Source organism: Ixodes scapularis, unplaced genomic scaffold (assembly GCF_016920785.2).
Source record: "Ixodes scapularis isolate PalLabHiFi unplaced genomic scaffold, ASM1692078v2 PGA_scaffold11__112_contigs__length_91849675, whole genome shotgun sequence".
NCBI classification, from domain to species: domain Eukaryota; kingdom Metazoa; phylum Arthropoda; class Arachnida; order Ixodida; family Ixodidae; genus Ixodes; species Ixodes scapularis.
The window spans coordinates 72199913-72222228 of record NW_024609837.1 but is presented as its reverse complement, the minus strand read 5'-3'; the positions used below and the strand labels follow the sequence as shown (position 1 = coordinate 72222228).

The 22316-nt window shown below is 50.6% G+C and overlaps 1 pseudogene; it reads right to left on the bottom strand.

Moving 5' to 3' along the window:
• Positions 1-803: 803 nt before the first annotated feature.
• On the bottom strand, positions 804-2723 carry LOC120839156 (annotated as a pseudogene).
• Between the last annotated feature and the right edge of the window lie 19593 nt (positions 2724-22316).

Genomic DNA, 22316 nt, shown 5'->3' with positions numbered 1-22316 from the left:
CCGAATAGATACCTTTAAACAGTCTTTCTTTGTAAAAACTATTGAGGCTTGGAATTCCTTGCCCAATGACGTTGTAAATTTGGAAACCGTGTCCTCCTTTGAAGATTCCTTTGCAAAGCTGTTAACATAATGAGAGCTTAAAGTGATGTCCTTTAAGTGTGCAATATGTAATAATTATGTGGGTCAATTTGTTCAATTTGTTTATTTGTTTAGAGGGCCAAGGTTGTGCATTGTTGTCATTGCTTGTTCGAACAGTAGTGTCTGCTACATTGACAATTTTTTATGCTTGCGTCTTTTTTTATGTGTCATCACAACGATGGATACTCTCCCTGTAATAGCCCTCAAGAGAGGGCTGACAGTATTTTCAAATAAATAAATAAATAAAAAATAAATGTTGGACGACGTGTTTCTCTACATCACGCTTGCGTACAACATGGCGGTTTAAGAAACCCCTGGGATTACATATTTTCAGCTGGTGAATGGCAGGAAGGTGACAACGATACTCGACGCCATGCTGCCCCACGACCTGACGGACAACGGCACCGACGACTCCCAGCTGGTCACCCAATGGGCAGAAGGGGAACGCCAGCTAGCATGCCTTCGAATGAAAGACCAATAACGTGCCGACACTGGCTGGTACAACCTTTGTCGCCGCAAAGTGCAGTTCAAGCCCGGAGACAAGGTGTGGATGTGGACGTCCATTCGTCGCCGCGGCCTCAGCGAGAAATAGTTAAAACGCTTCTTTGAACCTTACAAGAGTCATTCGCCAGAGAGAGAGAAAATCACTTTAATAAGAGCACAGATTAAGTACCCAAGATATCCTCCGCCTGAAGTACCAGGGCGAGCTGATCTTCCAGTTGCGGCGACGCCAACCATGCACTCCAGGAGGGTGGTGGGGGGTTAGGAAGAAATGAGGTGGTGTAGGCGACCGGGCAATGAAGGAGACAATGTTCTTGATTGGCATAGGGAGCTGGGCAGTTGGGACAGGAAGGGTCTGATCGATAGCGGAAGAGGTAAAGGCGAGCAGGTGTGACGAGGGTGTTTGTCTGGATTTTACGGAGAATGTGGGTCTGCGCGACACTAAGCCGTGGATGTGGTCGAGGTAGAAGTTCATGAGATATACGGATCTGTTTGTAATGTAACTTGAGTGTTGTTTTGTACTCTGCTGCCTCGTCATTGGTCGGGGGGCTTAGCCAGGGGATTGCAGGTGCCCGGCTGTGAAATTCGCGGGCGAGCTGATGTACCAGCTCATTACCTGCTATCCCTGCATGACCAGGGACCCATCGAATCGTGACCGAGGATGAGGAGAGAGAGTGTAGGGCCATTTCAAGGTCCTCTCGAAGATCGGCAGGAATTTGTCTCTGTTGCAAGGAGCGTATAGCAGCCATAGAATCAGAGTAGACAGTGTAAGCGGACGTGCGCGGCAATTGGGAGAATAATGTGATGGCATGGATAATGGGGACAAGTTCTAACGTGGTGATTGACGGGGGGTCGCTGTATGGACCGCACGTGTGAAGAATAGGTAAGGAATGTTTAGGTATGTAGATTGCGTACGCAGCCGTGCCGGTGTCCAAGATGGAAGCGTCGGTATAGGCTACCGTCTGTGTCTGAAATGGTGGATTATGGTGCAAGGCCTGAGCATCTCTGCGACCGTCGTCCAGGCCCGGAGCCATGCGGCGGGGCAGAAAAGCGAAACGCAGATTAGAGGGCAATGGCGAAGCGGGTAAGTGCAAGTAAAAATCAATTGGTGAGAGTCCAGCTTGTTCTAGGATCCAGCGCCCTTGATGTGACCCCGAGAGGCGGGCTAGCTGTCGGTCACGATGGAGGTGTAGGAGTGAGGAGAGGGGAAGGAATAGGCCGGTCTCGTAGAGTCTTTGCGTTGAGGTATGGATTGGAAGGTTAAGGGAGGCCTTGTACAGAGTGCTTAATGCAGAGCTGAGTTTATTAAGTTGCTGTCGTGTGAGCGTGAAATATGGAACCGAATAAAGAATTTTACTAAGAGCCAATGCATGAACCAATTGACTCGCTTGTTTTTCATTGAGGCCCGCACGTCTTTGCACGACTCTGCGGACAAGATGTGTTACCGAGTGGCACGTGTTTATCGCCGGAGTGATGTTAGCCTGATTTGATCGATCGTGGAGATGGATGCCGAGGACCTTGCATAAGGATACTCGCGGGATGGTCTGATGGTCTAAAGAGAGAGAAATGAGATGGTTTACAGAGCGCTGATACTGGGTTTGAGACAGCAGGAGTAATTCCGATTTTTCTGGGGCCGGTTTCAGCCCTGCTTGGGTTAGGAACGCAGTTATGGTGTCTAGACCTTTCTGAAGAGTAGATTCAACTTCCCCTGGTGATCCGTGAGTGCATCAGAGGGTGAGGTCATCAGCATAAAATATGTGGGAAAGGTGGGGTATCTGCTGCAGGCAGCGAGCTAGCTGGGCCATACCCAGATTGAAAAGAGTAGGGGAGAGGACAGCCCCTTGAGGTGTTCCTCGTGTGAGTGAGAGTGGTTGGGACAACTCGCCCCCTATACGAAAGCATGCAGTGCGGTCCTTAAGGAAGTTTTGGATGTAGGTATACAAATTTTGTCCGCATTCTGTTTCTCGAACTGAAGCGAGTGTGTGATCATGACTTATGTTGTCAAATGCTTTGCGAACGTCTACTGTGACGAGCGCATGCACCTGACAGGAAGATGGGGAGAGGAATGTGTGCTGGAGTAAAAGGAATAGGTCTTGAGTGGAAACATGGGAACTAAAGCCGATTTGGGTGTGGGGCAGGAATGCAGTGGCTTCAAGATGTTCTTGAAAACGATCGAGGACCATCCGCTCCATCGTCTTGCCCACGCAAGAGGTTAAGGAAATGGGACGGAGGTTATTAAGTGATGGGGGTTTTCCAGGTTTGGGCATCATGATAATGGTAGAAGATTTCCATTCCTTTGGGTATGTACCATCCGACCAATGTTCATTTATGTAGGTCAGGAGCTGTTTTTTATTCGCTTCTGGAAGGTTACGGAGGAGGCAGTACGTGATGGTATCTTCTCCTGGGGCTGATTTTCGTGAGTTTTTTGCTAGGGCCAAGTCTAAGTCTGCTAGTGTGAAAGGGCTGTCTAAAGTCGGGTTTTCAGGGCCCGAGTAGGAGGGGTAGTTTGAGGTCAATGCTGGAGGGATGTATAGGTTCTGTAAGGCTTGGATAAGGTCTGTGCTACCTTGTAAAGCTAAGTGTTTGTCTAGCGTGGGAGCGGGAGGTGGCTGAGGCCCTAGAAGTGAACGGAGGAGATGCCATGCGGTCTTTTGGTGGAGGGTACCGTTTATCTGATCACATACTCTGTTCCAGTTCGAGATGTCGAGAGTGCTGCAGTGTGTAGTAATGTCTGCATCTAGGTGTTGTAAACGTTCTCCGAGTTGTTGATTGTGGGGTTGCTGGCTAATGCATCTTAAGATACGCTTACGACGTCTCCAGAGGCGCACTAGATGCGGGTCTGGCCGTATCGCCGGAGCTGTGGTGTTTTCTATTTTTGTGGCTTGTGTTCGGGCTTGTTTGATGGCGCATATCCAGGTCTCGTAAGAGCCTGATTGCTGCCCGGGTGAAACAAGGATGCTGCGAAATTTATACCAGTTTGTATTTTTGACTGATATTTTCCGTGAGCGGCTAGAGATGCTGAGTGATATTGAGAGAATGAAGTGGTCACTTAGAAGTCTCTCTTGAGATGAACCCAGACACTCGAGTTTCTGCCGTGGTATAGTGTGAGATCTGGGGTGGTACAGTGTTGCTGGCGTGTGCCTTGTCGGGTTGGCATGTCGGGAGTATTTAAGACAGTGAACTGGCGCTGTGAAATGTACGATTGCAGAAGTCGCCCTGGGCGAAGTGTGGATAGGTAACCCCAGCTGACATTGGGGCATTAAAATCACCGCCCAGGAGTACCTCGTAATTAGGTGTCAACTCTGCAGCAAAGTCGAAAAGTGATTTGAATAGGCGGTGCTCTGTGGGGGGATTATATAGGTTGAGGAAGCATATAGGTCTGTGTTTAGGGAAGGGATAGTAAGCACATGCCACTACATTTTGTCTGAGAGATGTAGGGATGATCAGCGGTTCATACTGGATATCCCGTCTTATGAATGTGGAAACTAAAGGGGCCTCGTTTGGATGGCCATGCAAAGCTCGGTATCCTGGTATGTTAACTGCATAGCGTGTCTCCTGGAGTAGTAGAATACGGGGAAGAGAATCTAGGGTAAGGAGCCATTGATGAAGGGGAGTGCGGTTTGTTTTGATGTTCCGGCAGTTCCACTGCATGACTTGGAACTGGGAATTTTCTACCATTATGAGGTCGTGACTGAGGAGGGGGCAGGAGGGTGTGCCCTTTGAAGGGAACAGGGGTGTTCAGTGGATTCAGGAGAAAGGGGTCTTTTAAGAGATTGGGATGTTGCTTCCATGGGTATGGGTGATGCAGAGAGCATACCAACATCTTTTTCGAGGGATGCTACCGCCTTTGTTAGTTCTTCAATGCGGGATACGAGAGGGTTTACTGTGCCTAATATGTTGGACACTAGTGTTTCGATGTTGGCTATACGTTCTGTGAGTTGGGCGATTTGTTCTTCACATCGGGTTAGTCGTTCTTTTAACATTATGAGTTCATGCTCCATGTGTCGTTGGTAGTTAGGAGAATCATAGACGGGGGGAGTAAGCGAAGTGAGTGCAGGTGAACGCTTGCAGGGAGAGGGAGTAAGTGATGGAGCAGGAGCACCTATCGATGGCGGCGATGGTGCTGGTTCTGTGAGGTTTGCTCGTGTGGTCTTCGGTTCTTGGGAGACTATGTCAGACTTTGATTGAGATGTTGTTAGGTCGGCAGGGTGCAGAAGTGACCGTTGTTTGTGGTAAGTCTTCAGTCTGGGATGACGGTGAACGCGGAGTCGTTGAGAAGCCCGCAGAGGCGTGCCCCCAGGTGGCCGTTGCAGGTAACATTCCCTTACGGGTTTGCGATTCTGTCGGTTTTTGCGCGTTGCGGAGTGATGCTTTCAGTTGCGCTTGTGCCTCTAGATGGTACTTGTTTAAGGATGGTGGTTGGTATGAGTTTGAGGAACTCAGCTCCGTCTTGTGTTGAGCCGCCGATTGCTTTTTGTTCGCAGTCTGCACGGGGTAAGCTGGGGGCTTTTGCATATTACGTGGAAGGGTTTTTCGGAGATGCACACGATGTTCGTATGCCGCCTTCATGCTGGCTTCATCTTTTTGGCGCTGGACCGGGCAAGTCGAGTCGAAGGAAGAGTGTTCACCCCCGCAGTGGTAGCACCGAGGGAAGCAAGCGTGAGAGGCTTGTTGGTGAGGTATTTGCGCGGCGCATGTGGGGCATCTCCAAAATGTTGGGCTCTCTGGGCAATTAAAGGTCCGGTGGCCGTACATACGGCACTTCTCACATCTCAGGGCACGTGGGCGGTGTGGGTGACACCGGTAGGTTGCCCGGCGAAAGAGGATGGTGCGGGGGACGTTGGCTCCTTCGAACGTGATAAGGACTGACTCAGTGTCCCCCATCATGCGTACGGTGATAATGGTGGTTTGAAAGCTTTCAAGAGAGTGCATGAGGTCATTGGTTGTGAGTCCCGCTTCTACACCGTGGATGACCCCTTTGCAGGAATTTGTCGGGGCGGCTAGGTAGGGGCTGATTTCATGGAGCTGATTCCTGACACGAATGCGTTTAGTTTGGCTGAGGCGACGTGCTGAACTTTCAAAGGCGGTTTTAAGGAGTATGACTCTTTGTTGGAGGCGGACGTCGATATTTACCTCTTCACTAGCGTGAGGTGGCAGGGAGGCTGCGGCCAGGAAGAAAGGGAGGAGATCGTACCGTTTGATGTCTTGGAGTTGCAGGCTATGCGGAATTGGCACCACCACCGTATGGAGCTCATTTACCTGGCGCGGCAGGGTGCGTTGGTTCCTGGACTTGCGGGGCGTGATCCACCCCTCGTTCGGGTCTTCTGCCTGGTGAAATTCGTCGGAGTAGTGCATCGACTCGGTGTCGAAGGTAGCTTCAGCAGCCGACGTGCCTACACATGTCGAGGCCGTCGGTTCCAGTTCGGTGGCATCCATTGCTGGGCGGGTTTCTGAAGTCAGGCGTCAGGCGCTGACGACGCAAGGCTTAACGGGGCTACCGAAGCCTTGGAAATGTAGATCCCTGGTAATCCGAAAAAATAAGACATACAACCGATGATATGATGTGAAACGGGAGCTGGGAGCCTCAAAACCACGGTCTGCACGAATATTTCAATAGGTGAAACTCGAAAGCCAGGTGTCGGGGCTAAATATTCGGAACACGAAATGAGAGCAAGACGCCAGGCTGTCGTCGTCTTCTTCTCTCTCATTCGCCACCTTTAGGACTTGAACCACGAGGAGTTTCCCGACGGAACCCGACTATCAGAACGCCGCCAGCCACGACCCGAATTGGTCCACGTAGTTTGACTCAAGCCGTTCTACGCGCGTTATGATTATGACGCGGCATGTTTAGTTCGTCTCACCGACTTTTTTTTGTTTTAGCCATTTCTTATTTCCATTCGCTTTCTATCGGGAGGATGCGCTTTTAAAGGGGGATAGCGCGCGCGCAGCGCCCAGTAAAAAACACTCGGTGACTGAATTTTAGAAGCTTCGCGTTTATTCTTGCTCGGGACGTAACTCTCATCGTTGCACCCTGCTTTCTTCTTCTTGAAAGTGCCTGCTCATTCTCGCCCCGAGCGCGCGACCTCGAACTATCTTTTCAAAACTTCCGTGATAGTTACGCACACTAGTTACGCCGCCAAATAGTTACAACAACAAATAGTTACGCCGCCAAATCGCCACCAGCTTATCTGCTGCCTCGACGCTCGTCTTTTATTTTATTCGGCACAAGTTCGTCGATTAAACCTTTATTTTCAGTTAACGGTTCATCCTCGCGTTGCCTTCCTCGTGACAATACCCCATATAGTTTGTACAGTACAGTTAATACCCCATATAGCTTGTAGCCTCGGCGTCGCTCCTACTCATAGTGAAATAGAGTATTGTCAAACGGCAACACGCACCATTCCGGACCTTGCGGCTGAGCGTTTTCAGCAAAGTCATCGCCCATCCAATCGTCGTCCTCCGCGGCGCCCTCGCCGCCGTCACTGGAGCTGGTCGCCAGCGGAACAAAGCCAAAAGAACCAGCTTCAAGCAGTTCTTCGTAATGATCGCAGCCATCAATATGAGGCCCCGTCGGAATCTTCAAAAATAGAAGACTGACGAGGACAGCGGCGACAGCATTGGCCCAACCAGGCTCCACGCGGTAGGGAAATGAAAAAACGAAGCCGACGAAGCCGCCAAAAACCGAGACGACTGAGAGCACCAAGTTTGGAAGAACATGCAAGTGGATGGTTGCAGTGCGCCGCACCGCCACTAAGGACACTATGAAGTACTGAAATATATCGAGAGATGGGGCAAATTACGTCACCCTGCACGGCGGCCTTCTTCAGTGTGCGGTACCAGGGTTCTAGCACTAAACCTAATTTATCCATGAAACTATAGCGTTCCTGGCCAAATAAATTCGGTACAGATATAATTACAGTTAGTGGGTTCCAATGCCACAGTTATCTGAGAATTGATTTCCTTCATTTCCCGGCCCCTTCAAGGGTGAATGAAGTATATACCTTTTCAAAAACGTGTTCCTGACAGGTTCCATTTTCAGTGTTCGTGCGCATGGCGCCTGATTTGCTCGCTTTCCGAAGCGACGAACACGCGCGTGCTGGGCTGAAGAGATCGCACGCTGGGAAGATGGCTTGTAAATATCAGACTTGCGCTGCAGAACCCACAGATCCTGGGTTCAATCCTCACCCCTGCCCGTTTCGATCTGGATGAGCATCGTACCGGCGTGCGGTCGTGTATCACTACTGCGTGGTGCACTTTAAAGACCTCAGGCTGGCGGTTGTACTGCACTGGCTAAATTTCTCATCTACAGCTGGGAGATGCGTCGCCCGTTGAGGCAAAGTTCTAGGCTGTATAAACATATAGACAACCCAATTTTTTTTTGTAAATAATGGAATGGTGCATAGGGCCACTTCAGCGAAATGGTTCTACGTGCAGGCACCAACGCCATGAGCAGAAATGGCCCCGTCGCTCGTTGCTTTCGCGTACACCAGTTGTGCCTCCGTAAAATTGTGTATCCTGCGACTCAGCGTTACGTGCTTCAATCTTCGACGCGTCCGTCTGAAAAGCGGAAAGGGTAGAGGGAGAAAAAGAGAAAGAGACGAGACCGTGTTTGGCGGCATGCTCTCTTAATGGTGAAAAACAATAAGACCATGGACGTTTCTCCCTTTTACTCCGAAAACGCCATCTTCTACTTTTCTTTCAGAGTCGTTCGGTCGAGAGCTCATTCCAGTATTGTTTCGCTGAACGTTCGGAAGAGTCAGCCAAGACACTGCTCCGCACGACTCTCACGTTTACAAGAGTAAGTAGCTATTTGAGTTGAAGCTTACCGCATTCAGATGATCATTTATTTTATTTCTTAAACTTTCGGGAGGGGATTCCCCTAAACAGTCAGAAGGCTTAGAGAATGTTGCACCTTTTATCAGGAATATGCATCTAACGTGAATAACGAGCACATAAAAGCAGGCAGAGTTGGATTTACACAAAATATGCTGTAAAAAAACATAGCGCGGGAAAAACATCTCATACAAAATATTATCGAATAGAAATATGAAAACATTAGAAAAAAATATTCGCAATATTGCAACAAAAAGAAAAAAAAAACAAGAAGGCAAACAAGGTAACTTAGCAGCAACACAAATAAAAAAAGCTAAATGCCAAAAAAACCCATTTTACTCAAAGATATTTGAGTGGTAATGGCATACTAAACCTTTCAGGGCTAAAAATATCCTGCTGGGACAAGCTTACAACGGCAATATCTGCAGTCATTCGCAGATTAAGAGTGTACTAGCTGTTTCACCTCCCACGCAAGCTTTCTGTCCTAGATCAGACTTCGGCGCATGCGAAGCCAGAGGATGACGGCAACATGCGCGTGGTGGAAAGGAGCCTCTACCGAGTGCTTAACACCTCATTGACTGCAGTGATACTAAAGAAGACAACCGTCGTTTCATTTCAGGTTCATTGACGTTTTTAACATGTTTCCCTAATTTTGTTTCTTGAGACGTTTGCCTCATTTTCCTACAACCTCGTCTCATACAGTGCGAAAAAAAAAGAACAAAAAAAACTTTCAGCCTTTTTTGCTCTGGTGAAGGAAGACCAGCGAAGCTGTAATATGGTGGAAAATAAGTAATGACCGGCAGCAAGTCGGCAAGCGAGAGTGAAAAGTCTGGAAAGGTTGCCGCCACCTATAAGCGACGGCGGCAACCAGACCACCGGTAACCGGTTGTCTGCTTGCCGCCTTCACTTATAGATGGCGCTAGCTGTCCAGAGTTTGCTGTCGTCATGCGCTTGCTGACGGTCACGACACTGGGGAAACAAACCCTTAAGAGCTCCGCTGTAAAAATAAACGATGCACACAGACACGTTGGACAGGTGAAGCACATCTTTGTTAAAAGTGTTTCGTCTTATACCCCTGTCAGACGGGCTAGTTTAGTGTCACTTCAAGCGAGTGCACTTCAACCCGTCGAAACACACTCCAAGTGTGTTGGTGCTACACGGGAAAACCTAGTGTCACTCCAAAATGATGGCAATAACGACGGGTAAGTAATGGGCACGCAACATATTACAGTGCATACGCATTTTTTCATAAATAACTTCGTCGTCTTATTAGAAACACGTTACCACACATTGTTGCGCTAAGTCAGAAGCTTTAATCCAAATTTAAATCCAATTTGATTATTACGATCAGCCATTACAAGCCAGTGATACACGTCCGCACGCCGGTACGAGACTCATCTATATTCTGTTTCACCTTATGGTGTACCGCAGAAATGGCTACAAGCGCGAGCTCCTTGCTCTAGGGCACATCAAGGCGGCACAAGCTCTCGTGCGTTCAGAGTAGCTCCCAACGCTCTGAGCTTGCGCTTCTAGCCTTGTCTGCGGTACAACATAAGGTGAAACGGAGTATAGATCAAAACGAGCAAAAGTAGGGATTGAACCCAGGATTCCTGGGTTGTGCAGCGTGAGCTTTCGCTCCGCGTGCTCCGAGCTGGTGTGCGCGAGTCCACTCGGCCACTCGCCACAACGAAACATCATGGAGTGTGTGGAGGACGAGCTGGAGGGCGATATCCGCGATGTTAGGCAGTGGAAGCGCGTGGTTGGGGCACTTTTCTCTGTGAGATCCTAACGCCTTTCAGATGAGAGGCAGCTGGATCTGGATGCCGACGCACAGGCAAGAGTTTCAAGGGACATCGATCAGCAGCTGCAGGCCAATGCATTCACCATAGCCGCTCTCATGACCGACAACCTGCCCGTGATCATTCGAGAACGGCGGACGTTCCGAGGAACGAACGGTGGTTCGAAGACACCTTGCCCCATTTGGGCGAGTTCCATTTCAAGCAAGCCTTTCGCGTCTCTCCTGCCACCTTCAGATTCCTTGTGGAGTCTTGCAGGTGCCTCCTGCCCGTCGCTGGCCGTCGCGCAGGGGCCAAGGCTGGAAACTAGATTATCCGCTTCTTTTTCTACAATGCACTACTTTCGTGTTCACAGAAAACAAGTCCGCATCTAATATTACTCCTATCAAAATAATACTAATTTTACGCAGCGTATTATTTTTACTCCTTGAACACTGCTATCGAGATTACACACTTGGTCTACCGGAGCAAGCGTAGTGTGCTCCCCGGACTCACTTCATTGGAAGTGTGTTCTTCGGAGGGGGGATCGGTGGCCGAGTGGTCTAGCTAGGGTGCCTTCATGTGCGCTTTGCTTAGGGTGGAGACATCTGGTCATTTTGTCTCACACTTTTATTTTTATTTTTTGTTCAGAAGCGCGTGAAAGAACGTGTCCTTGCACGCGCTCGTGGTGCTGACTGTGCTACGGCGAAATTTTGTTTTCGTCGATTTCTTTGTATTTTACCCGTGAGCGCGTGCTGTCGGCATCGGGTACCACAAAGGGTGGCATCACCCTAAACAGAGGGACATTGAGGCACCCTAGGTCTAGCTAGAGTGCCTCAATGTCCTTGCGCTCTGGGTCTAGCCAGAAGGTCATTGAGGAACCATAGGTTTCGCGCGCACCAGCTCAGAGCACGTGGAGCGAAAGCTCGCGCTGCATAACCCAGGGATCCTGGGTTCGAGCCCCACCCCTGCCCGTTTCGATCTGGATGAGCATCGTACCGGCGTGCGGTCTTGTATCACTACTGCGTGATGCACGTTAAAGACCCCAGGCTAGCGGTTGTACAGCACTGGCTAAATTTCTCATCTACAGCTGGGAGACTCGTCGCCCCTGTGAGGCAGACCAAGTTCTAGGCTGTATAAACATACACACAACCCAATTTTTTTGTTCTTCGGACAGGGCTGGGGATCGAGCTCAGGATCACTGGGTTCTCCATCCCCAGCGCGAGCTTTCTCTCCACGTACTCCGATCTGGTGGGCGCTAGCCGACTCGGCCACCGATACCCCTTAATAAAAACACGTTGAAAAATATTAGACGTTTCCAATTCTCTGTAATGCTGAATTGGAGCGCAGCTCTTGAGGAGGAGGGAGGAAGGGTACGAAGGGGAGGGTATGCCAGCTGCTCCCCCTCCGTACCCTCCCATCTTCCTCTCCTGTTCCCATCCCACTTAGCGTAAAAATTTCACTAAAGTTCCCGCTAAATTTAGCCGGAAGATTTTCTTTCCTGCTGAATTGACGTGTGACGTCACTTGACGCGTCATCTGAAATTTTAAGTGTGACGTCACGTGACGTCACACGGGTAAAATATTTCTCTAAATTCAGAGGAAAAAATTTCCGCCAAACATAGCAAAAACTTTTACCGCAAAATTTAGCGGGAAATTTTACCCTTGTGACGTCACACGTGATGACACACGTGACGTCACGTGTGACCTCATTTTGGGAATGCAACACGCGGTTACGCTGACGCCGCTCGACTCAGAAACGGGTGCCTAGGATCTGTGCTCTAAAACAACGTTACATTAATTAACGATTTTTATACCAATTGGATGATCCTGATCGATCTTCGCAAGCCAAGCTAAGAAACGAAGCGTATCCAACTTTGGCGTTCCGCTTCGTTCCACGGAAGTCTACGAGGAGGCCCTGACACTGCCTAATCAGATCATAATTTTAGTGTGGTGTCTCGAATAGTTACATGCTGAAACCAAAAGTAGGCTCTATCATTCTCTGCTAACCAAGATAGCCATGAATAACTGACTTTGTCGTCGTCTTTTATCAACTCAGCGCTCCGCTATCATGATTCAGATCAGCCTAAACTCCAAGTCCACCCAACTATTTTTTCGCAATGCCATTCTTCTGCATGTCGTCTCCTTCACGAATTTCTTTGTCTTTATAAAATAAAACCTACGCCAGGTTTTGGTTTTTTTGTTGTTATGTTTTACTGTTGAAATATTCGTACTCGATCGAGCGAAGTGAGTTCGTCAAACTCACTCCAAGCCAAGTGTGTTCCTCACGAAGGAGTCGTGTGGCACACTACAGAAATGACACTAAGGGCAAAGTGCACTCGCTTGTAGTGACACTAAACTAGCCCGTCTCACAGGGGTATTACGCTCGAGCCTTACTAACTGCCCAAAGACAAATAAAAAAAAAAGAAGAAGAAACATTTTTGTGAACATGCCGATTAGCGAAAGATGAATTGAGTCTCCGAAGTTTCTCTCGTGTTGTCGGCCTGGACACTTCGACGGACAAACATCGATGTTTTTGTCTCGCTATATGATCACGGACACCTCAATAAACGCAGGGCGTGACGGTCCTGGGCATCTTATTATCCCTTCGTGGCCCATGATATTACGGCGGACCAAAAGGCAACCAGCCGCGTCCCCCCCCCCCCCCCCCCCCCCCAGCCTCACGCTTGAGGCAAGAGTGGAAACATATACTTCGTCTCACCTTAGCTTGGACGATTCTTAGCCGTGCATGCTAAAAGCGCGAGCTATTTGCTTTGGATGAAGCCTTGGCGGCTGCACGACCGCTCGCGCCGCGAGCGCTCCAGTCAAGGCGGTCAAGGCTATTCGCTCGCGCTTGCACAGCCTTCGCAGTTAGTCCATGCTAAGGTGAGACGAAGTATAGGAAGTATTCACTGGACACCATATTTGTGGGTGCTGTTTAAAGCGCATGCACAAAACGAGCTCACATCAATAGGCTGCTAGACCGGCACGTTCGATGGTGCGAAATGCACGTTGCAAAATAACTGTGGAAGCTCGCCATCAGCACACGCTCAGAATTCGCGCACACAGATATGGTCGCCAGTGAATACTCCCTATAGCCAACTCCCGCGCTTACCACGCGCTTCAAGTCTGTCTAAAATTGACTCATTTATACCCTTGTTACACGGGCACACTAAACTGCAGTCATGTTAAGCCACAGATAGCGCACAATACTTGCAGGCAGCATTCTGCGGCTATGCAGTCAAAGCCATATGGGCGAAATTGCGCTTGAGCATCTTGAGCACCCATCGAAGCAGTGCCCGCGCGCTCTTCGATTCTTCCGAAAGAGCTGCCCCAAAGTAGAGAACGGTAACTGTGGTGCCGCGTAACAGCAGTTAAAGCTGAGTTAGCTGCGATTACGAGTGCTCGTGTAACATGGGTATAATGGTTTTCAATAACGCGAATCAAGTTTCTAATTCAAACTATAGGTACGCTTTGTAGTAAAAAAGTTAAATCAAACGTATTTAGTTAATTATCTAACTGATCACAACAATTAGCACTCTATACAATGTCCCCTTGGGCTCTTGCCGGAGAACACAACTGCACAGACAGAATGTGTCTACCTTTTGCGGCATTTGTTTCTATAATTTTTTTACTATTAAAATTAAACGCCCTGTACAGATCTTCCTATCACATATCACCCGGCCAAAACAGGCTTAGTCACTGAGCTATGCACGCATGGGCAGCGGCTGATTTACCCCACAACCATAGCCTCCTCTATACTCACAAAGCCTGGTGTCCGGCCGCAGATTCGGAGCGTGGCGATCTGGTAGCACAGAGCATTTCTCGGGGGAGTCTGGTATTCAGCGCACAGCTTTTGCAGCGGCGAAGACCCAAAACATGGTTTTCAGACCCGACGAGAAAAGAAGCAGTAGCCCGAGCACAGTGCCCTAGAAGTTGGGTAGTGGGCTCACCGCCCTACCTCCCCCGTGTATTGCGCTGAAGCGGCCGATGTCGAAAACGCCGGAGGCGCAGCAATAGATTCCTCCTGAAACTTCTCCCGCCCGCTGCCCGCGATCGGTCCGCCCGCTGCCCTCGATTGATAAGAGCTGTAAGAGCAGCCTAGCCGACCAGGTCTCGCCAATGCGCGGTGGAAAGTTTCAGGAGGAAACGCTTACAGCGCCACCGCCACGTTGGCATCAAACGCATCAGGCCGAGCCGTCCCGTGAGCCCACCACACCTCTCTAGGCCACTGTAGCCCGAGGAACGCGAGAAGCACGAGCGGACATTCCATCGCACGGGACAAGTGAGTTTCGGCGTCTCGCCACAGCGGGGCGCTCGTTACATAACTCTTGTCTGCCGCTCTACCCAGAGCCTTTTATACTGGGAGAGTTCGGCGGGTGGGAGGGGCTTACGGCCCGCTAGGTCTAGCGGACTCAGCGGGCACCGCTTCCGCCATTATGTGCCTCCCGGCGAGCGGGTCCCCATTGACATGCGATGTATACGCGTGTAGGTTTTGCCGTTTGCGCTTTTGTTGGCGTAAGGAGTGTGGGAGCCGAGATTGAAGGACGAGGCAGAGAGCACGTGACAGGCGGCCGGCGGAGAAGACACGAGCTGGCACGGGACATTGCGAGCTGAGCGAGGCTGGAATCTGGACAAAGAACGACGGAGCCGGGGCTGCCTAGCCTGGCCCATAACGAACCCCGGAGCGGTTTACCAGCGAGGTCTGGAGCAAGACCGGTGGAAACGGCGAGCCCGGGCCATATGACCTGGGCTATGACGATCCCGGGGTGGTTCCGCAGCGAGACTCGGGCATTGATAGCCCGGGACAGCCAGCCTACGCAGCGCTGGCGTGGGAAAGGCGATCCGCAGGCCTGGACACGGATCCCGACTGTGAGCTCTGATCGACGGGCGACAACAAAGGTCGGCGGGCCTGGACTACCGGCTCTCGACGACGGGCAATCGAGAGGTACAGTAAACCCATTCGCTGTCTTCTCGTTGCTGTATGTCACTCCCTGGGTGACGGGCGGAGCGCATACCGATCAAGCGGGATTATTAGTAGAGGGATCTCCGTAAAAGAAACCCACACTAAAATGGCGCATCCAACGTGGGGCCCGTTCGGTATGCCTCTGTTTCTAGTCGTCCCCAGAGAGTCCCATGGATTCGTTGAGCGGGTTGTTCACTAACGCTAACGATGCCCGTTGAGACAAATATGTTGGAATTTTGGCGACTTGTCTCACAGCAGAGCTCAGCAGGTGTCTCCTCGAATCGAGTACTTGAAGGTCTCGCAGGACGAGGTTGCGGACGCGCTTTCGCGGGTACCCCAGAATAGTGGTTGGCAGAAGGTGCCGTAACCGGGGGGAACACGAGGAGCGCGGTTAAGATGTAAGAAAGTCGTCTTCGGAGGCAGAGGAGAGGCACGGCAGGTTCGCTGGAAGGCAGGATAGCGACTGGCAGGAGGGAAAACAGCCAGGACTTATTGAATATTTAGGATTTAGGCTTGAGTGATGCGGTGAGCCAGTAAGCGCTTGTCGAGGCCCGGGGTGCAGATGGGTTTTTGTCAGTGGGTGTCGGAAAGATTGCGGGAATTGCAGTCGACACCGGGAACACTGGCGGACGAGATTGTCAGCGGGTGTTGGGTAAACTGGCGTAAATTGCAGTTGACACCGGGAACGCTGGCAGGCGAGTTAAGGAGCAGTATGATTTGTAACCGCTGGGCCAAGACGGCTAGTTGCTTCGCGTCACTCCAACAATCCATGAAGGGCAGAGGCGATTTATAGGATAATTTCTCGACTTCACTCTGGCCGGTCGTGGCAGTGACAGCAAGACTTTTAATAAGTTATGTCGCGTCACGACCTGGCCGGGGACGAGGCGGTAGGCATTTAGGTGGCTTGTAGTTGTCCAGCTTGCCTTGAGGCGTGAACGGTTTAAGCGGGCTTGCTCGCTGAGCTACCGCCCCCTCCGAGGACCGAGCAGTCCCTAGAGCTCGTATGCACGTGGACGGAATGGGACGCTGACGCTTACATCGAGTAGCACATGGTATATGTAGCCGTTGCGGAATTGCGGGTATGGTATCTGGTCATCCCGCCACAGGCTTTGGATCCCTTCGCTTGCGCAAAAGATGGACTAGGTTTACGCCATCGTTACCTGTTCTGAAGGAAACTCACGCTTTGAGCAACGCAGCTAGTGGTTTTGCCTTATCGCTTGCTCCGAGGTGAGAAGGGCACCCGAGGTATAAAGACGCGAGCGTCGTGTCTTACTTCTAGGCTTTCTCGGCGAGATACAAGCGAGGAGGCTTGCCCGGTGCACATCGCTGACTTGAAAGGATACTACCGTCGTCGCGATGGGGAAGACGCATAGCATGAGTTTGCGGTAGGACACAAGAAATCCCCTGTTCTTGGCAACCCACGAGCGAGCTGTGGAATGCAGACTTGCTGAGTTGGCCGCATGGTACACGAACCCGTCGGCAAGCAATTTGGCGGTGGAGACTATGGTCCCTGCCACAATCTGCGGCAGAGTATTTGTTCGTTGTGTGTTGTTTTAACACTTTGTTCTGCGCAGAGTAGCTTCCTGGAAAGACGGCCATAGACGGCGTAACTTAGGAAGCCCACCGGGAGGGAAGACGGGCCTATTCGTTTTCCCAAGTGCTCAGGGTGGCTGACAGTTGTTCGGCCTGACGAACGGTTCAGGCGGGCAGTTCTAAGCCCGCTGTGACCTCTAAGCGGAACGGGGCAAGTCCGTCTGCGTCGGCCGGACCAGCTTAGAGCAAGCCCCCTGCTGCATCGCGGTGAGTGGGACAGCGAGCGACAGACAGGTCGGCATTGTCTGCCGGCTTCGCTAGCCACCACCACCTACGCCGCTTTCGGACGCTGCAACGTGGCCACTCCAGCAACAGCAACAGCGGCCGCCCATGAAGCTCCCCGGCTCCCTGAAGCCCATGAAGTCCCCCGAAGTCCGGGCCTTGAGGGGGGGAGAGTGTGGGAGCCGAGATTGAAGGACGAGGCAGAGAGCACGTGACAGGCGGCCGGCGGAGAAGACACGAGCTGGCACGGGACATTGCGAGCTGAGCGAGGCTGGAATCTGGACAAAGAACGACGGAGCCGGGGCTGCCTAGCCTGGCCCATAACGAACCCCGGAGCGGTTTACCAGCGAGGTCTGGAGCAAGACCGGTGGAAACGGCGAGCCCGGGCCATATGACCTGGGCTATGACGATCCCGGGGTGGTTCCGCAGCGAGACTCGGGCATTGATAGCCCGGGACAGCCAGCCTACGCAGCGCTGGCGTGGGAAAGGCGATCCGCAGGCCTGGACACGGATCCCGACTGTGAGCTCTGATCGACGGGCGACAACAAAGGTCGGCGGGCCTGGACTACCGGCTCTCGACGACGGGCAATCGAGAGGTACAGTAAACCCATTCGCTGTCTTCTCGTTGCAGTGTGTAACTCCCTGGGTGACGGGCAGAAGGTATACCGATCGGGCGGCGATTATTAGTATAGAGGGACCTCCCCCGTAAAGAAACCCCACAGGAGAAAGTCGAAAAATCAAGCATTTTGTTACGTTAATCATACGTTAATCATAAACTTATCTCGCACAATCGAGAACTCGGCTTCCAGTCAGCCCTTCTTGGTTTGGTTTCCCAGATCTTGTGCCTTGCGCGGTTTTCTTTTCCTTGCGGGAACCGGTACATCCTGAACCCCTTTCTCGCGTTGTTCGAGCAGCCAACGGCACTGCAGCCCCCTCCCCCCCCCCCCCCTATTTCTTTTTCATCTAACGTCTGGCAGAGCGCAGCTCAGAACGATCCTTTTCATCGTCGTCTCTCGCTCCATGGACTCTAGCGAGCCGACTGCCGGCTCGAGTCAGTAGGGCAAACAGGTTTTATCAGCCGCCACCAGCCTTACACCAAACAAGGGTGAAGCTTGCAATTTAAGGTTATAATTATAATGCAATTAAATGCAAAGGTGCAATCAAGCTAGACGGCAAGGCACATCATGGCGGATGCGCAGAGTTGCCAGACTGTTTGATCAGTGCTGCCAGACTGGCGGCTGGATCAAAGAACCGCCGAACTTTCCCAGTATAAAAGGCTCTGGCTCTACCTTTTCACTTTCGGTGGCTTCGTCTCGTGGCGGTTTTGCGAGGCTTTGTCAGTATAGAGAAGGCTATGCCACAACATACTTACAGCGCATGCTCAGAAGGAGTTCCACAGCCCTGCAAACAAAGATGGCAGCGCGCAGAAGGCCATTGTTTGTGGGCAGTGCGCACCCGCAGGAACCAGATTCGAGTGGAACATCTGCGCATGCGATGAATGGGTGGGTGGGTGGATGGGTGGATAGAGATGAACAATTTAGATTGGGCGGTGTCTTGAGCCACCTAGCGAGTGTTTTTGCGCCCAGCCAACAGCAGTGCCATCTCGGCGGCGTGACGTCAGGGCCGCCTCTGCGTGTATGCGCAGCGCAAGTTCGTCTGCTTCTTTTGCAGGAATTCCGGTGACGTCAAAACGCCCAGCTCTGATTGGCTCTGATTGAAAGATAGTTGTAGACCTCAAAGCAAGCTGACTTGAGGTGTACCCATTATCCTTTAATCGCAGCCAATCAGAACTCGGCGTTCTCACGTAACCACAGCCCCCACTAAAGAAGCAGACGAACTTGCGCTCCCGATATACTCGTTTTGATCCTTCTAATAAACTGGGGAAGCAAATGTAGCCACCCACTCCCCTCCCAAAGCTCCCCGTAGCCAAGCATAACAAATCATGCCACCATCCGTAATGCACCCATAATTCGGACAATTCTGTGTGTTCTTTTAAGTGTAGAAAGATAGTTACGACGCCATTGGACGAGGTTCATTATCTCGTAGCCTTTCCTGCTCGTTATAAAACACACCTCACAACGTTCCAGGAACATGAGGACGTTTGTCTGGTTTTTTCCTAGCGGAATAAGGGAAAGCCGGGAAGCTAGGAAATCTACGCATAAGCAAACGTGCCTCCGGCCATCCGCCCCCCCCCCCCCTCCCCCATCCCGCTCCCTTTTTCGACACAACCACGTCGCTTCAATCAATTCAAATTGAATTCAATCGCAGCGAGATTTCTGTCCGTTTCAGCGAAGCTTGGCATTCTTTCCTGGGATTCAACTTCCGTTCGCAGCATTCCTCTTCGTTTGATATCGACGATGTTGGTAACATTTTTGTTTTATTCATGTTGTTCTTTCGCTTGTTATTTTTTTCTTTTTTTGCAGTTTGTTTTTTCGCAGCAGATATATTAAATGAACGTTTTTTTTTTGTATTTTTGGTTGGATTGAAAGATTGAAACAAGCACAGAAATGCGAAGAAAAAAGTCACGCCAGGAACACCCAGAAGAAAGTCCCTGTCGGTTTTTTTACACGTATAAAGACGGCAAAAAAAATGGTGAAAGTTGTCTCTGTTTACAAACGACGCCTGCTGTTTAGAAACAACTCCTGCATTTTCCCATCTTCGAAATGCATGGAGCTGCCCCGACCATGTATCGTCTTGACAAGGCATGGTCTTGGCCGATTCCCAGACAAACGCTGGAAACCTGCAAATGGAGTCCAAGCCAAACACACGAGTCGCAAACAAACTGTGTCGCAGCACTCGCAGACGATGGATGCTAATAGCTGTGCCCTTTATGACGGGCGGTAGCTTGCGCCACCTAGCCTAGAAACCAACAGTATGATTCATCTCCTCGCCCTCCTGAGCCAATTTACTTACCCTCTGCTTTTTTTTTAATCACCAGGCAGTGTGAAATATTTCAAGTGCGTGCCCAGAGTTGGTCTTCTTTATTTAACACCCACAATTCAGCACTACGGCTCCGTTATCTATGAGGTGCAGGAATATGTCACGGTGCGACCCACTCCAAGAGCAATTACCGTCCGGCAACCCTTCTTGACGTAGAAACAGTGTTCCCTTCGATGACCGGCCGAACCTCAAAATAGCCCAACACCTCCCATACTCTACCTCGTTTCACCTTAACTTCGAAAGCAGCCAACGCTACCAAGTGATCGGACCAAAGAACGTCAAAGGTGCAAGTAACTAAGCCCTCACGATGCATGATTAGTTTATTAATGGAAGATCACGCACAAAAGCATGACGAACAACTGGTTGTGCGTTTTGAAACGTTAGATGTATTTTGCCTGTTGTACGGGGCGGGTACCGTGTTGTAGAAAACGAACGGAGCATGGGCGCGCTTGTCGCAGTTCTTTACGAAGCCGAGGGAGGGCGCTTCCCGCCCTTTCTCGCCTTCGATCGCCCGTTCGGCGGGCGCTTGGTCTCACCTTGGATGTGATAGGATGGAACATATTGGACGTAAAGATCATGCTTTGCGTGAACGCGACGTGGCACGTAAAAGACAACGTTACCGACCGAATAACAAACACGCTGGTGAAGACGATTTAAGCAATTTGTGCGGCGCTCTTGCGAGCACATGTTCTCTGTTAGCTGTTCTGTGTGTGATCGATTTTGATTGAGTCGAGACCTGGTGCCGTCGCCGGCGGCTTACCGCGAGGTTCTTCCGTCGTCATACCCGGACAGTGACCTTGAAGGTGCCTGCTAGATGCGTACGCAGTGTTCGTGCTGGCAAGAACCCAAATCTCGCCACGTGCTCCGGTATAAGCATACCCACAGGGTCTACCTGAATTTGATCTCGTGGGCGAGCGTTTGATATCCACTTGGCGGCCGAAGCTTACGTCCGGAGCACCAGAAAACCATCATCTAAATATAGCACCAGTGTAGTAATCTCCTCTACACGGCGGTACGAAAGGAGAGGACGCTAACAGCACTCACATGATGTGGCCGGGTAGGAAGCCGCGGCCCCGCGCGTTCGGGGCTTACGAAGAATGAGACAAAGACATGTTGCCTGCTGGGTGTCCCGTAGTTCTCTGACGTCGCTAACGGACGGCGGCTCTTTTATTAACATATGTCACGTGACATCATAGATGCATAAACACACATAACAACAAGATAAGACAACCCGATAAACTCACCATCAAAGCATACTAAACAGAACACACGTTGCGCCATCTGGTGGCAAAATCACTTATCACAGATCACTACACACTTCCCTCCTTAAAATTTTTAAAAAGAAACGGAGGAAAACAAAGCACAAAACACAATTCAAATTTCACCACAATAAAGACAACGCTCTCCCCTTGTCTGTTAAAAAAAATTGTAACATATGGAACCGGGTATCGGCTCACAGCGGCGTTCCTGGCAATGAGACGGCAGATCGTCTGGTCGACGCTGAGCAGTACCGTAGCTCTTTTCATCCATGTCACCACAGTCTGACAAAAACCATAGACAGTTTCTACATCAGATACAAACACAGTCTCCGATTCCCTATAGCCTACCTCGAGTTGCTACATATTTGGACTGAAGTTTGTTTGCCTTTGTTTTCCTGTTTTGATGTCCATGACACAGGTGTAGTGTATGTTAGTAATTGTTAGTGGTTAGGTGTTGTCAAGAGTTTGTGTTTGTCATGGACATCTTTTTTTACCTCGGCCAAGGATACCTAAAGCATTTTCATTATTACATGCTATGACATAGTGATATGTAAGGATGCAAAACAAAGACTCATTGAAGACATTTGGAGGAATATAAGAAACACATGGAAAGACATCTCCAAAAACAAGCTCTTGGACCTGAAGACTACACTCCACACGGGAACTCCAAACAGTCTCCAAAACAACAACTATGCGTTAAACAATGTCGATAAATGAATTCTGTTCACTTTTCATATTTGAGTCATCTGAAGAAATGAAAGACATGACATAGTCTTTCAACTTTGCTGGGAGACGTTTCTTTCGTTGTGGTCGTAGGGGAGTACTAGTAGCCAATGGGGTTGCCAAAGTCACTGACGGCTGGGATACGAAAAAAAAATCACGGCTTGAAGGGTCGCACTGCACAACCACTGGGTCACAGGGTACCTCCACCTGCTGGGGAGCCCCACTTGGTTCGCCAGGACTTGGTTCCTCTGGGGAAGCAGGCTGCACGGAATCTCCGAGCGCAGCCGGAGGCTCGGTGTCGGGCCACCAGGAACATCCAGGTTGCCCAGGCGTCGGCCCAGACTCGCCAGCCAGTGGAGATTGAGGA